Below are 17,139 nucleotides of genomic sequence, written 5' to 3'. Positions count from 1 at the left end.
TGAGCGATCGGAAAAGAAACGAGATTCGACAGGACACCGAAACATGAAGCGAACTTGTCCGGAAATATTCGAAACCTCATTAGGAGTTTAGCTCTCATTAGATTAGGATGTTATTCGCAAAGTGTTTTTTAAATATTTTTTTGGATTGAAAATATCATGAGTGTTTTTCTAAAATATAGTGATTTTGACAATAATTTAGCTAGGAATTTTAAAACCATTTTTTAAATTGTAATTATATTAGCTAGGAAAGTATCAAACTAATTAGGTAGATTGGGTTAAAAAAAATTATTTGAAGTATTCTTTCGAGTAATTTGAAGACATTAAGAAGAGGAAATACAAAATGAAAAAGAGGTAAGTCACAGACTATAAAAATTATTATTTCCAACACAAACAAAAAGTTTTATTTAAATCTAAGAAACGTTCTTTTAACTACATTCTATTTTAAGTTGAATCTTTTTAAATTTAAATATTTTAAATAACTTCATTTTTTATGATAAAACTCTTTTGGGTAGAAAAAAATTTTACTTGACATCATATGTAATTGTTAGGTCACGTGCTAGTGCTTGTCACGAAATAAATAATTTAGAATTTATTTTCATTTTTATTAAATAAATATTCATAGTTTATTTATTAATGAATTTTTTTTATAAATTTTCAGTTATTGATATATTCTTTTAAATACTTTAATAGCAATTCATTTATTTATGCATAAGAGATACAATAAATAAAAAAAAATATTCTCAGTTTTAATCATTCATTCATATGTAAAAGCAATTAAAAATTTATTTTTATAATGTGAAGAAAACACTTTGAACGGAAAGAAAATGTTTAGATAATGGAATTACCTCCAAAAATTTATATTTTTTTTACAAATTCAAAATTTTTTTTACAGAGTGTCATAACAGAGCATAAACTTCTGAGGGAGGCAGCACGGAGTACACGAAACGACAAAAAACGGATGAATCTTCACAACATACACCCAGCATCTTTGATTCTATTGCTAAAAGAAAAAAGATACACAAAAAGTGCATGGGTAAGTCAAAAAATATAAATAATATATCAATTTATTAAATCCTTTTCCGAAAAGAAAATTTAATCAAATCTACAAAAAAATGTCCTTAAAACAAAGTTTTCTGTAATTCTTATGCAGGCGTTAACTGCTACTTTAGATTTGTTATAAATAAGACTTTTTCATGAAATTCACATTTCTCAAACATTACTGTCCACTGCTGTACTTTCTCATACACAGTAATTATTGTTTATAATTTTTTCAATACTCAGAATTATATATTGAGAATGTAAAAAAAATTGAGGGCGTCTTCAACACACTAGATTTGTTTTAAATTAAATTTTTTCATGAAATTACAATTTCTCAGACATTAATGTCCACTGCTGTACGTCCTAGTACAAAGTTATTATTGTTTATAATTTTTTTTATAATCAGAATTATATATTAGAGTATGTAAAAAAATTAGGGACGTTTTTAATCCACTAGATTTGTTTTAAGTTAGATTTTTTCATGAAATTTCAATTTTTCAGACTTTAATGTGCACTACTGTACGATCTTGTACATAGTAATTATTGTTTATAATTTTTTTCAAAATCCGAATTATATACTGAGTATGTAAAATAATTAAGGACATTTTTAACCCACTAGATTTGTTTACAATTAGATTTTTTCATGAAATTTTAATTCTTCAAACTTTAATGTCAACTGCTGTACGCTCTTGTGCTCAGTAATAATTTTTTATAATTTTTTTCATAATGAGAATTATATATTGAGTATGTAAAAAAATTAAGGACTTCCTAGATTTGTATTAAATTAAATTTTTTCATAAAATTACAATTTCTCATACTTTAATGTCAACTGCTGTACGTTTTCATACACAGTAATTATTGTTTCTAATTTTATTAATACTCAGAAATATAATGTGAGTATTCAAAAAAAATAAAGGCGTTTTGAACCCACTAGATTTGTTTTAAATTAGACTATTTCATGAAATTACAATTTCTAAGACATTAATGTCCACTGCTGTACGATAATTTTGGGGAACGATGTTTTTCTATTATAAACATAGAATTTTAATAAATCTATTTTCTAAAATGGGATAAAATGTATTTAGTTTTATATTTTCAAAGATTTTTTTTAATTTTTAATATTAAATTTGAGTGGAAAATTACTAAAAATTTTTGTAAATAAATAATTTGAATATTTTGTCAACGTTAAAATTATTCAGAATTACAGGGAAAAATTAATCCCAAATTGTAAACAAGATAACGTCCCTGACCATTGTTAATGAAGGTTGATTTGTTTCTTCCCTTGTCTACCTGCTCTTTGAAGACCATAAAAGTACGAAATTGAAATTGAACCCTTGCCCCTTCTTTTATTACCTTCATGGAAAATTTCCCCTTCTACCATGATAAGTTTGCCATAACGTCCCAGTTCTTCTATCTTCTTTGATAAGGTGAAGTTTTATTTTGCCAAAAAATAAATTTAAATATTTCCAATAGCTCAAATCAAAAAAATAATATTCACTATTTTTATTTAAATAGAATATTCAAGAATTCTCCAAAGAGCAACACAGTTTCAAACAGGAATTTCCTTTCAATTTCCGGTCATCTCTGATGCACTGAGTAAGTACCAAAAAATATTACAATTTTTTTTAAACAATTTCTAATTATTATTTGTGGTTAAAATTGTTATCAAAATGACAGTAATTGAAAATAGTAATTAAAATTAATATTTAATTACTATTAAATAGTACATTATAAATTAATTAATTATAAATTGCTATTTAAATAATTATATTTTTATTTCATTGATACAATATTTTAAAGAGTAAATTATTCTTTCTTTATACGGAAGTTAAATAATGAAACTAAATTTTTTTATAAACAATTCTTTTGTTTAACTATTTATTATTAATTGTCCATTATTTTTAAAATAAAAAAATCATCTTGTTTAATAAGATTTTTAATTTATTTATTTATATAAAAACATTTTCAATAGAAAATTACTCAGGGTGTGGGAATTAATTTCAATAATTTATATTTTTTTCTTTGTCTAATTAATTTCAAATATTTTTGCAGACACGCATCGCACTGCAGTCTTGAGAGGGAACATAAAGGAAAGAGTATTCAACAGGACACTGAAGTTGTACTTTGAATCTTCGTTCTTAACATTATAAAGGAAGAGGAAACAAAAGATGAAAAGGGGTAAGTAAAAAAAAATCACTAATTCAGTACTTTTTTTACTTTCTATACTCCGGGACTATTAAAAAATTTTCAAAAAAATTGCTCCATTTTTTTTAACTTCTTAGATTCCTTTGAAATTAAACATTGTTTAAAAACTACTAATTTTTCGACATTAATGTCAACTTAATATAAAGAATAAATATTGTTTATATTTTTTCCATTCTCAGGAATATTTGTAGAGCTCTCAAAAAAATTTAACAATTTTTTAACCCCTTAGATTCCTTTTAAATTAACAATTTTTTTTAAAAAACTAATTTTTCTACATTAATGTCAATTGCTGTACATTAATATAATCATTAATTACTGTTAATATTTTTTTGCATACTCCGTGACTATTAAAAAGTTTTCAAAAAAATTGCTCCATTTTTTAACCCATAAGATTCCTTTTAAATTTAACATTTTTAAAAAAATACTAATTTTTCAACATTAATGATAACTGCTGTACATTAATATAAACAATAATTATTGCTTATATTTTTTTCTATATTTAGGAACATTTTTAGAGCACCTAAAAAAATTGCTCCATTTTTTTTAACTTCTTAGATTCCTTTGAAATTAAACATTGTTTAAAAACTACTAATTTTTCGACATTAATGGCAACTTAATATAAAGAATAAATATTGTTTATATTTTTTCCATTCTCAGGAATATTTGTAGAGCTCTCAAAAAAATTTCACAATTTTTTAATCCCTTAGATTCCTTTTAAATTAACAATTTTTTTTAAAAAACTAATTTTTCTACATTAATGTCAATTGCTGTACATTAATATAATCATTAATTACTGTTAATATTTTTTTGCATACTCCGGGACTATTAAAAAGTTTTCAAAAAAATTGCTCCATTTTTTAACCCATAAGATTCCTTTTAAATTTAACATTTAAAAAAAATACTAATTTTTCAACATTAATGATAACTGCTGTACATTAATATAAACAATAATTATTGCTTATATTTTTTTCCATATTTAGGAACATTTTTAGAGCACCTAAAAAAATTGCTCAATTTTTTTAACCCATTAGATTCCTTTTAATTTTAACTTTTTTAAAAAATACTAATTTTTCGACATTAATGGCAACTGCTGTACAATAATATAAAGAATAAATATTGTTTATATTCTTTTCCTCACTCAGCGATACTTGAAAAGTTCTCAAAAAAATTGCTGCATTTTTTAACCTCTTAGATTTTAAATTATTTAAATTAATAGCAGATTTAATAAAAGAAAACTCTACATGCAACAGTTACAAATTATACTGCTTTTTAGTGAATTTCTAAAATTTTTTCATTCAAAACTATACATTTTAGAGAATATATTGCTTTACCAGGTGAAGTTTTAGTTTTTCATGTATAATAAATAAAAATAATACTGCTTAAATAATTTAGCTGCAAAATATTTAGATTCCATTTTTATGAAAAATTATATTTAATTTATTTATGTGAAAATTAATTTGAAATATTTATTTTTCCAGTTTCGGCGTCAACTTTAGCAACATTCTTCGTTCTGAAAAGGAGGGGAATCACCTGAAATGCAGAGGGGTAAGTAAAACAAATACAAATATTTTATTTTCCTTTCTTTATTCTTTCTTCACATAATTTTCTACTTAATTCTTACAATATCCTTTCTCTTACTTCATTCTTTAAAGTCATTTTTTAGTTTTCAAAATTCCATTCTCATATTCTAAATCTGAATCGGTGAAAATTTCCCAGATTTAAATTTAGTGGACGAAGTTTTTTTGATAAATCAATGGAATTTCACTGAGGATCAGTAAAAACTATTGACTTTTAGTAAAATTCCAGTGAGAATTGGTGAAATTCCACTGATTTATCAAAAAAAAACATCATCCACTGAATTGAAATCTGTCAAATTTTTATCGATTCAGATAAATCTGAGATTCTTCTTTCTATTTTTCTTTGTTTTTTTCCATCTGTTGTGCTATTCTTATCTCTGTCTCCTCTGGGGAAAATGCACTTCACTTATTCGGTGGGAATAGGAGAACTTCCCCCTCCAGTAGCAGATCTGCTTCACTTGTGGCGAATAAGATGAAGTGACTTTGGTTTTCCCTAGAAAAAAATTTCCTTTTTGCCCCTTCCCAAAAAAATAACTTTTCTCTATATTTACCAGTTTAATCTGCATCTTAGTTTCTTGTAGGGAAAACGCACTTCCGCTTATTCTCTGAGGAGTAGGACAATTTCTCCCACAAGTAGCAGAAATTGTTTTACTCTTGGCGAAGAAGATGAAGTGATCGTGTCTTTCCCTGGAAGGAACGACTTCTTTTTTCTTCTTTTTATTTATCAATTTATCTATCAAATTTCCTATTTAACTTTCTTATGAAAACGCACTTCACTTATTTTCTGGGGAGTAGGACAATTTCTTCCAAAAGTGGTAATAATTGTTTTACGCCTGAAAAATAAGAGGAAGTGATCATATTTTTTCTTTCTCTTTGTATTTTTTTTCACTTCAGTCTCCTCTAGGGAAAACGCATTTTGCTTATTCTCTGGAATAGGACAGTTTCTCTCACTACTGGTAGAAATTGGGTTATTCCTGTCGAATAAGACGAAAATGTCGTTTTCTTTCCCTGGAGGACCGACTAGTTTTTCCAACTCAGTCGTTCACTGTCTCTTTGGTGAGCGACTGGGTTAACTATTCTCTCAACTATCTTTTTTCTTCTATCTTCTTTTTTGCTCATGTCTTCCTATTTTTTTCTGTCTTTTAAGTCTCCTCTAAGGAAAACGCACTTTACTTATTCTCTAGGCAGTGGGGCAATGTCTGAATTAGTAGAAATTGCTTTACTCCTGACAAATAAGGCAAAGTGTCGTCTTCTTTCCCTGGGGGACCGACTTCTCTATCTACCTAGTAGAGCTGATGTCACCTCTCCTTTGGAGGGACTCAGTCTCCCCTAGGGAAAACGCGCTTCTCTTACTCTCTAGGGAGTAGAGGGAAACTTCTTCTCCCAAAGTAGAAGTTTCTCTTTGGGAGTAAGATGAAGTGTCGTCTCTTTCCCTGGGGGACCGGCTAGTCTCTGTTGACCAATGGAAGAGCAGACATCAGTTCTACCTCCCTTCCTTTTGGTGGAAAAGACTTGCAACAAGCCTTTCTGTCCGAAAGAAAGTCTTTCCACCAACTCAGTCCTTCACAGACTCCCTAGTGAAGGACTTGAGAATTACCTCCTTCCCTTTACTTCCCTTACCTTTCCCGGGGAGAGTGTGACGACTTTCTCTCCCCACCTGGGAAACGAAGTCGTCCTCAAGGAGAGAAGTTGTCGACTTCACTCTCCTTGAGTAGGAATAGAGAAAAGTCCGAAGTCGTCCTCAGAAAGGGGATGGCGACTTTCTCAATTCCAGAAGAAGTCGAACGGGTAAGAAGGTCACTGTGAATACCGACCTCTAGAGATGAAAAAAAATTGACGTACACCCCCCCCTTTTTCTTTCTCAAGGAGAGAAGTTGTGGTGCTCCTCTCCTTGACTTCGACTTCTACTGAGAAGTGGAAAGACTCGGTCATTTCCAACTTCCCTACTCGAGGAGATGGAAGTCGGAAACTCTCTCCTCGAGAACGACTTTGGTTTCTCCCAAGTGGGGGAGCCCAAGTGGAAGAGAAAGTCGTTAAACTCTCCCACTTGGGAAACGACTTCTTTTTCTCCCTAGGGAGAGAGAGAAGTCGCCAACAAGTGGAAGAGAAAGTCGTTAAACTCTCCCACTTGGGAAACGACTTCTTTTTCTCCCTAGGGAGAGAGAGAAGTCGCCAACTTCCTCTTTTCTATCCCCTCCATTTCCTACTTCTCCTCCCACCAACAGAGAACTAACTCTCCATTGTAAGAGTAGGAAAGAGAGGGGATAGAAAAATCGGAAAGTGTAGAAAAAAGGAGTGGAGGTTCAGGAATTAAGGTTGGAAAGTGTTGGAGGAAAATTCGATTATTTAAATCAATCAGAAGTATTTTAGCCATAATAATACAGCATTAATTTCAATTAGTTTCAATCGAAGTCAATGATGTATAATTATGACTGTTGTTCCTTCTAACTGATTCAAATTTAGAAATAAATATCATAAGGAATGAAGAGGAATTAAAGTTTCTTACTGGCAGACATTTTCAATTCTCCTTCTTCCTTAATTTTTCTCAACAAAAATAAAAGTGCGTACACTTTATGCGTGCCGTTCAAACAACAACAAAATTCTATCTATTTACCTGTTAATTGAAGGGCTACATAGAATAAGGGGACGAACGCGAGGCTTGGAAGGGATATTACCAGTCAGGTAGCAGTGACAAGCCTTGAGCTGCTCGCTGCTACCTGTCTGATATTATCCCTTTCAACCACGCGATCGTCCTTTTATTGCAGCCAGCCCTTCAATTACTAAACTTCGTCTATTTTCTGTTTTCTAGATGGTTCAAGTCTGATGCTACCTTTGGATCGACAACAGTTATGCTGCGTTAATTTAAATAAAAGTTTTTTTTATAAAATCAAATGTTTTTTTATTTTTAAGAATTGTACCAACAAAAAAAACCTTTGTATGTATAAATTTTGCAAATTTTTTTCTTTGTTTTAAAAAATAGTAAATCATAAATAAATATACTTTATTCAAGAAAGGCGTATTATGGTTACTATAGGCTACCTGTGCCGGTGCTTGTTAAGTTCTCCCATAATCCACTGGTCAATACCATTATTACCCTAAAGTCATAATGGGTACTTTATTGACCTGCGAGCGGTCAATAAAGGTACAGGTAGATAAAGTATCCATAATACGCCTAAGTTGCATAAACGTTATTTTTACGTTTTCTAAATTTCTTTTGAATAAAAACTTAATAAGTAAATAAATTGTTTTTAACATTAAACAAACAAAAATTATAGAATATTAGAAAAACTAATTCATTGAAGTAAAGAAAGAAAATAAAATGTTAAAGAAAACAAATCGTTAAAAAGAAATATTTAATATTTAAAGAAATTAATAAATTCCATAAAGTTAAGTGTACACGGACAAAATTTATTCCTGAAATTTTACTGAACTTAAGTTCGATAAAACTGGGATGAAAGGCTAACATTTTCTGATACATGTATTAGTGCTCCCAGTAGTAAATTAAAACTTCAAACTGAGCATTTAAAATGTCACTACACTTTAGTAATGTAAGATAAGTGTTCGCTACATTTATATTTACTGAACAGTTAATAATGTTTGAATTTATATTTAATATAATAAAACAGTGATTTATTAAAATGCTTATTCCCTAATTTTATTTTTTTTGTTAAATGTTAAAAATATACATATTTTTAATAAATATAAATGTTTGAAATTACTAAATTAATTCATAGAAAATAATTCTTTGTGAAATATTAAATAATTACGTTTACGCCATTATATCCTAACTTTTATATTGAAAAATTCTGTAAAATATAAGAAACAAATTTTCTCCTTGTACAAATAAATATAAATTTCAAAAATTTTGAAATAAATAATAAAATAAACAATTAAAAAATGAATAACTTAATAAAGAAATAAAGGAAAAAAATTAAAAGAAGAAAAGAATAAAAAAATTTATTTAAGAAAATGGAATTATCTAAATTAATTAGGGGAACATAGTCTAGGTCGGCCACCTTTTTGACTTTTGTTTATAACTTTTTTTTAAAAATGAATTTGGACAATTGAAGTATATGGTTTGAAAGTCCTGTTTAATAGGAACATTTTTTCTGTACAAAGTAAATTGACAGGTTTAAAAATGAAAAAGTTATAAAGATTTAAAAAAAAAAAAATTTGTAGTCCAGGTTGGCCATTACAGTCAAGGTCGGCCACTTTTAAAATTCAAAGGGCATTAATCGTTAAAAAATAAAATAACATGTTTGGAGTTACGGAAAATTGATTCTTTATTGTTTACAGTTTGTAACTTAATGAAATAACAAAATAATAACAATAAACAATATAAAAAAATAAATATAAATAAAAAAAAGTTTTGCACTAAAATATTAATAAAATTAAATAAAAATATTAATAAGATGATCAATTATATTATGAGTTATACAGAATTGCAGTTTTTGCAAATGAAGTAGCTCGTCCTCAACTTTGCGCATTTTAAACACATAGTGGCCGACCTTGACAGTAAGTAACATTACCGAATTGTTGTAACCATAAAGAAATACGTTTCGGGATTCGATTTTTTACTTTGTTTTCCTTTCAACCATGAGTCCCACAAATTTTCTGCATACTTGCCTTGACGATTCAATTTGTTTTTTATCTTTTATTCATGGTTTTTCACATTATGCACAAAACTTTTTTTGAGCTTTTTTTGTACCGACGTCACAGAAAACACAATTTTCGATTTTCCGAAAATGTAATTGAACAAAAAGTTAGGTTTCACTAAGACAAGCTTCGACAAAAATGCGCGTAGGTGGCGCTAGTGAACTTGACAAAAAAACGCGAGTGGCCTACCTAGACAGTAGGCCAACCTTGACTACATTCCCCTACTTAAATTTAAAAACAGAATATTTGAACTTTAAAATTTGCAAAATTTATAAAATATAATTTACCAGAAGGTTTTAATCTTTTTAATCTTTTTTGGCACGACGAAAGTACGCACTAATTTTTTTGTCAATAAAAATATATAATCTACTATAAATTATTTTTAATTTTTCTAAAAATTGAGAAAATGATATTTCAATTTATTTTCAAAATTTAGAATGTTAAATTTTTAAGATTTATTTAAATATTTGTAAATTTTTAAATTTGACTACTTGAAATGTTTCACATTTAGATTAACTTTCGTTCTAATTAAAGTTTCATTAATTGAAAAAATTAAAATTTTTAAGTATAAGCCCAAAGCTTATATTTTACATTAAATTGAAAAAGAAAAAGTCAATTTATAAATAAATCAAATGAAACAATATTTCTCATTTTTTAGAATCATTGAACTAGAAAGTTTTAATTATAAGTTTTACTCTATTTACCAACTACACTTTATTGCTTCAAACCATGAGAGTAAAAGACCTTTTTTTGTTTCAGAAACGTATGAAAAAAAGGAGACCAAAAGAAGAAGCAGAAATGAAGATATAATTCATGACATAGAGGATTTTATCAACAAGTTACTTATGTGCAAGAATTCATAAATATATGTTATGTTTTGAATGATAGCTTCGCGAACATTTACATTTTAAGTTGAATGAAAACATGTAATATTCTATGATACAATAAATAAATTATTAAAGTATATTATGAAAAAAATAAAATTTGATTATTTATTTACTTATTTAATTCCTATCTTTAAAGTCTAATTAATGAGAAAGAATTATTTTATTTAAAGACAACGTAAAAAATTATTTAAACTTAATTCTACAACTCGGAAAATTTTAATTTACTGCTAAAATGTTTACTTTCAATTCTGTTTTACATAAAGTTCATAAATTTTTACTTTTAATTACGGTTTCACCAAGTCCATTAATTTTTTACATTTTAATGAGTTACTATTTTCAAATATTTCTTTGTTTTTCTTCAAATTAAATAACTTTAGAAAATATATATAAAGCATAAGAATTAGCTAATAACAATACTAAACAACAAAATTAATAATATTTTTTAACAAAAATTAAAGAGTGGCGAATTTTGTACAATTCTGCACGTAAGTTACCTGAGATAGTAAACTTTAAAAACTGTGATTGCATTTCAAAAAGAAAAGGATATAGTTTCAAAGAATATTCAGAAAACAGGTCTTTTACTCACACTAAAAAGAAACTGTACCAATTACTGCGATATTCCAGATATATTATTAATATTACTAAATTAAATAAATTGAAATAAAATTAATTAAAATTAAATTACTAAAAATAATTAATTAAATTAAATAAATTAATAAAATAAAAATAATATTTACAAAGTCGCAGTAAATGGTATACAAGTATGAACTACTGTTGAAATTGAAACCTACACCCAGATATTCTTATTAGATTAAAAGAGGCCACTCTAAACGTTATTTTTAATGATCTATTTAGTAAGGATATTAACTTATTTTTACTTTATTTGAAATTATTCAAATTTTATTTTAAAAAAACTTTCATAATTATATTCTTTAAGCTTCTAGTAAATCGAATGTAAAGTATAATTCTTTCCATATAAAAAACGAAATTTTAACATTGAACTGACATTTACTTTGACTGTCTGTCGAATACGTTGAACTTTTCTATTTTATTTATAACTCTTAATATTTAAAAAAAATTACTTTTCAATATTTAATTTCTTAATTTTTAAAGCTTACTTTTTAATATTTAATTTATTAAATTTTAAGTTTACCTTTTTTTTTGAAATTCTTACTTTTGATTTATTTAAATTCAAAAAAAAAATAAAGATAGAAGAAATTTTTTTTATAATTTAATCAAACTTTCTGGATGTAGGATATAATAGAGGAAGGTAAAAAGTTCTTTTTTAACTTACCCCCAATCTCTACGGAAGGAATGTTGTCCCTTGATGCTGGATCTTGAAGTCTCTTGAGAAATAAAAATTTTTTTTCCTTAAAACTAAGAACTTACTTTAATAATTGCCTAGCTAAAATATAATCATATTTTTGGTTTCGAAAATTCCTAACTAAATAATTGACAACAAATATCAGTCGACGAAAAATATTCTACTACACCGAAAGCTAAGCACTACACGTTTCGCAGATCTGCAGTTAAATTTCGAACACAATTCGATGTCTTCTTGGGCCACACTGTTCCGCTTTCGTTCTCTCACCGATGCCTCTTAAAAAAAGAGCATGCCTCTACAAAAAAAAAAATGTTAACTTAATCATACCAGTAAAAAAATTTAAATTGCAAAATTTAAAACTTACATCCATAATTTTTTCAATAAAAATATATTTCTTTACATAAAAAAATTTTTAATTTCTTATTTAATTGCTAACTACTAATTAATAATAAATAGCAAATAACTTTATCAAACAAATAACTATATAATTTATTCATAAACAATAAATTTATTAGTAAAATTAAAATTAATTATTAAATAGGCTAATTTAATAAAATCTTAGCTGGTATAAAAAGGCATCTATTTATTTGTAAACTCAGAAAATCATTCTGAGTTAGCAAAAAATTATAAACATTAGCTTTTGTTCATTAGAAAGTACAGCAGTTGATATGAATGTTTAAAAAATGTGAATTTCATTAAATACGCTAATTTAAAAAAAATTAAAACTGCTATAAAATGTCATTTATTTTTTTTTTAATTCAAAATATGATCCCGAGTTAGCAAAAAATTATAAGCAATAGCTATTGTTTATAAAATGTACAGCAGTTGACATTAATGTCGGGAAAAAAGTAATTTCATGAAGAATTTTAATTGAAAATAAAACTAGGGGTGTCAAAAATGTCTACTATTTTTTTCCAAACTCAGTACTTGTCCCTGAGTAAGAAAACAATTATAAGCACTAGCTATTGTTTATAAAATGTACAGCAGTTGACATTAATGTCGGGAAAAAAGTAATTTCATGAAGAATTTTAATTGAAAATAAAACTAGGGGTGTCAAAAATGTCTACTATTTTTTTCCAAACTCAGTACTTGTCCCTGAGTAAGAAAACAATTATAAGCACTAGCTATTGTTTATAAAATGTACAGCAGTTGACATTAATGTCGGGAAAAAAGTAATTTCATGAAGAATTTTAATTGAAAATAAAACTAGGGGTGTCAAAAATGTCTACTATTTTTTTCCAAACTCAGTACTTGTCCCTGAGTAAGAAAACAATTATATGCACTAGCTATTGTTTATAAAATGTACAGCAGTTGACATTAATGTCGGGAAAAAAGTAATTTCATGAAGAATTTTAATTTAAAATAAAACTAGGGGGGTCAAAAATGTCTACTATTTTTTTCCAAACTAAGTACTTGTCCCTGAGTAAGAAAAAATTATAAGCATTAGCTATTGTTCATAAAATGTACAGCAGTTGACATTAATGTCGGAAAAAAGTATTTTCATAAAGAATTTTAATTTAAAATAAAACTAGGGGGGTCAAAAATGTCTACTATTTTTTTCCAAACTAAGTACTTGTCCCTGAGTAAGAAAACAATTATAAGCACTAGCTATTGTTTATAAAATGTACAGCAGTTGACATTAATGTCGGGAAAAAAGTAATTTCATGAAGAATTTTAATTGAAAATAAAACTAGGGGTGTCAAAAATGTCTACTATTTTTTTCCAAACTCAGTACTTGTCCCTGAGTAAGAAAACAATTATAAGCACTAGCTATTGTTTATAAAATGTACAGCAGTTGACATTAATGTCGGGAAAAAAGTAATTTCATGAAGAATTTTAATTGAAAATAAAACTAGGGGTGTCAAAAATGTCTACTATTTTTTTCCAAACTCAGTACTTGTCCCTGAGTAAGAAAACAATTATATGCACTAGCTATTGTTTATAAAATGTACAGCAGTTGACATTAATGTCGGGAAAAAAGTAATTTCATGAAGAATTTTAATTTAAAATAAAACTAGGGGGGTCAAAAATGTCTACTATTTTTCTTCAAACTCATTACTTGTCCCTGAGTAAGAAAAAAATTATAAGCAATAGCTATTGTTTATAAAATGTACAGCAGTTGACACTAAAGTCAGAAAAAAAGTAATTCCTTAGAGAATTTTGATTTAAAATAAATCTAGGGGGTTCAAAAATGTCTACTATTTTTTTTTTGAACTCAGTACTTGTCCCTGAGTGTGAAAAAAATTATAAGCAATAGCTATTGTTCACAAAATGTACAGCATTTGACATTAAATTCGGAAAAAAAGTAATTCCTTAAAGAATTTTGATTTAAAATAAATCTAGGGGGTTCAAAAATGTCTACTATTTTTTTCCTAACTCAGTACTTGTCCCTGAGTGAGAAAAAAATTATAAGCAATAGCTATTGTTTATAAAATGTACAGCAGTTGACATTAATGTCGGGAAAAAAGTAATTTCATGAAGAATTTTAATTTAAAATAAAACTAGGGGGGTTAAAAATGTCTACTATTTTTCTTCAAACTCATTACTTGTCCCTGAGTAAGAAAAAAATTATAAGCAATAGCTATTGTTTATAAAATGTACAGCACTTGACATTAATGTCAGGAAAAAGTCATTTCATAAAGAATTTTAATTTAAAATAAAACTAGGGGTGTCAAAAATGTCTACTATTTTTTTCCAAACTCAGTACTTGTCCCTGAGTAAGAAAACAATTATATGCACTAGCTATTGTTTATAAAATGTACAGCAGTTGACATTAATGTCGGGAAAAAAGTAATTTCATGAAGAATTTTAATTTAAAATAAAACTAGGGGGGTCAAAAATGTCTACTATTTTTCTTCAAACTCAGTACTTGTCCCTGAATGAGAAAAAAAATTATAAGCAATAGCTATTGTTCATAAAATGTACAGCAGTTGAAATTAATGTCGGAAAAAAGTATTTTCATAAAGAATTTTAATTTTAAATTACTCTACGAGTTTTAAAAATGTCTACTATTTTCTTTTGAACTTAGTACTTGTCCCTGAGTGTGAAAAAAATTATAAGCAATAGCTATTGTTCACAAAATGTACAGCATTTGACATTAAATTCGAAGAAATGTACAGCAGTGGACATTATTATTTTAAATACAGAAAATTTAAGAAAATTAGTTAATTTAAGGTGAATCTATTAGGTAGAAAAAGTCCTGAATTTTTTTTCAATCTCAGTAAATATTTCTGATTATGAAAAAAATTGTAATCAGTAATTACTGCTCAATATAAGGTACAGCAGTGGACATTATTATTTAAAAATAGGAAATTTATGGAAAATGTTAAATTTAAGGAATATCTGTTGGATGGACAAAGTCCTTAGTTTTTTTGCAAACGTAGTAAATATTTCTGAGTTTGAGAAAAATTATAAAAAGTATTCATTATTACTTATAATAACGTACAGTAGTGAACATTAATTTTTTAAAGATGGAAAAATTAAGTAATATGTCTAATTTAAGGCAAATCTATTGAATGGGAAATGTCCTTAATTTTTTTGAAAACTCGGTAAATATTTATGAGTTTGTAAAAAATTATAAACAGTTATTACTGCTTGTCATATAAGGTACAGCAGTGGACATTAATGTTGGAAAAATTGAAAATTAATGGAAAATAAGTAATTTAGGGCAAATCTATTGGATAGAAAATGTTCTTACTTTTTTTGCAAACTCAGTAAATATTTGAGTTTTATAAAAAATTAGAAACAGTAATTACCGGTTATGCGAACGTACAGCAATGGACATTATTGTTGGAAAAATGGAAATTTCAGTAAAACCTCTATTTGAAAAGAAATCTTTTGGATAGGAAATTGTTTTAATTTTTAACATTCTCAGTAAATATCTCTGAATTTAATAATATTTTAAACAGTAATAATTGGTGTGTATTAATAGGACATTAATGTTTAAAAAATGGAAATTTCAATAAAATATGTAATTTAAAACAAATGTGAGTGGGTAGGATTGTTCTTGAATAAGAAATATAAAATATATATCAATTCTTAGTGTTCATAATTATGTAGCAATAGTTGACAATTATGTCCGCTTAATTTGAATTTCATTGAAATATTGAAGAAAAAAATTTCTTATTTTTTTTTGTGAATCGAGTAAATATTTTTTTGAAAGAAAAAAATGTTAAGAATATAGTTATTTTTTGACTTACCCCTCATTCTTGATGAAAAAAGTGTTTCCATGAAGTTGATGCTGATTCTTGAAGTCGCCTAATTTAAATTTCTTTAAAAGAAATTTTTTCTTTTCTTTTAAGTGCTTTTAAATATTATTTTTCTAATTTCCTAGCTAATATTATCTTATTACCATTAGTTTTAAACTTCCTGTCTAAATAATTTACAATACTTATTTTTGAAGTACATCAGAAAAAAATAATTCTGAATTCGTCGAACATTTTTAGCAAACAGTGAAAAATATCCTATACAATAAAAAGTGAGCACTAAATGAGGTGTAGAATTTTTCTGTGTGGTTCTTCTCGATGGCTCTTGATAAAAGAAGAAAGAAAATATATCTGTGAAAAAAATTTGATTTAATTAGACTTAAGAAAATTTGTTAATTGTTCAAATTATTTTCTTAATAAATAAAATTCAAAAAAATAAAAAAATTAAGTTAGTATGTCAATAAAAGTTGAAAAATTGATTATTTGAAAATTTTAAAAATCTATTATTAAATAAAAGAATAAAAAAATTTTATTGATATAATTTTATGTGTTAAATTCAATTTTGAAGAAAAATAAAGAAAAATAAGTTACTTACTCATTAGACATAAGACGACCGAAAATCAAAGTAAAGTTCTTCCTCTGGACTTCGAGTATCACTTTGGGCTTTTTGTAGATCTTGTTCTGTAGTAATAGAAATTTGATTGTTACTGAATGCACTTATATTACTATAACTATTTTAGAAATATTAAAAAAGTTTCGTTATCTGTTAAAATAAAATATTATATTTAAACATTTCTCCCACTAACGAGTGTCTAAGAACTGAGGCGCGGTGGCAATGTTCCTCAGGTAAACAGTGAAAACGAAGGAAGGAGAAGAAGGGGAAAAAGGCTCAATTTAATTGCCTACTTTTATTGTCGTTGAAGAAAATATAGACAAGGACAGAAAGAAAACATGTTCTTTTGACATTGCCAACGGTCGTTTTATTCCTTGTTTACAATAGGGGATTATCAACTTTTCTCTCAAATGCTAATTTAATTGAAAATCCACTAAATATTGAAAATAATTATTTAAATAATTTTTATTTTACAACTCAAAAGTTATCGAAATAAAATATAATTATTTCTTTAAAATATTTCTGTCTTACTTTCTATTACATTCGATTTTAAATTTTTTTAATATTTTTTTTATAAATTTTATTTAGTTAATGAAATTAGATTTTTACATTTAAATATAATATTCTTTTAATG

General features: G+C 26.5%; 2 long non-coding RNA genes across 4 annotated transcripts; one reads left to right on the top strand and one right to left on the bottom strand.

Annotated features, from left to right (window-relative positions):
- The first annotated feature begins 53 nt into the window (after positions 1-53).
- LOC122508358 lies at positions 54-10,396 on the top strand. 2 transcript variants are annotated; one of them, XR_006302221.1, is made up of 6 exons: positions 54-351; positions 893-1,033; positions 2,554-2,634; positions 3,091-3,216; positions 4,722-4,788; positions 10,236-10,396. It is a non-coding gene; the product is annotated as an uncharacterized LOC122508358 (long non-coding RNA). The 2 variants fall into 2 exon arrangements; XR_006302223.1 differs by lacking the exon at positions 10,236-10,396 and adding an exon at positions 7,630-8,130.
- Positions 863-16,726, bottom strand: LOC122508366. Of its 2 annotated transcripts, none has more exons than XR_006302225.1 (3): positions 16,488-16,726; positions 15,887-16,243; positions 863-1,000 (listed from the first exon to the last, which is right to left on the bottom strand). It is a non-coding gene; the product is annotated as an uncharacterized LOC122508366 (long non-coding RNA). The 2 variants fall into 2 exon arrangements; XR_006302224.1 differs by lacking the exon at positions 863-1,000 and adding an exon at positions 11,693-11,982.
- Between the last annotated feature and the right edge of the window lie 413 nt (positions 16,727-17,139).

The sequence above is a fragment of the Leptopilina heterotoma genome, unplaced genomic scaffold (genome assembly GCF_015476425.1).
Source record: "Leptopilina heterotoma isolate Lh14 unplaced genomic scaffold, ASM1547642v1 Lhet_114, whole genome shotgun sequence".
Taxonomy (NCBI): domain Eukaryota; kingdom Metazoa; phylum Arthropoda; class Insecta; order Hymenoptera; family Figitidae; genus Leptopilina; species Leptopilina heterotoma.
Note: the sequence above shows the minus strand (reverse complement) of the source record. Positions and strands in the feature narration are given on the sequence as shown.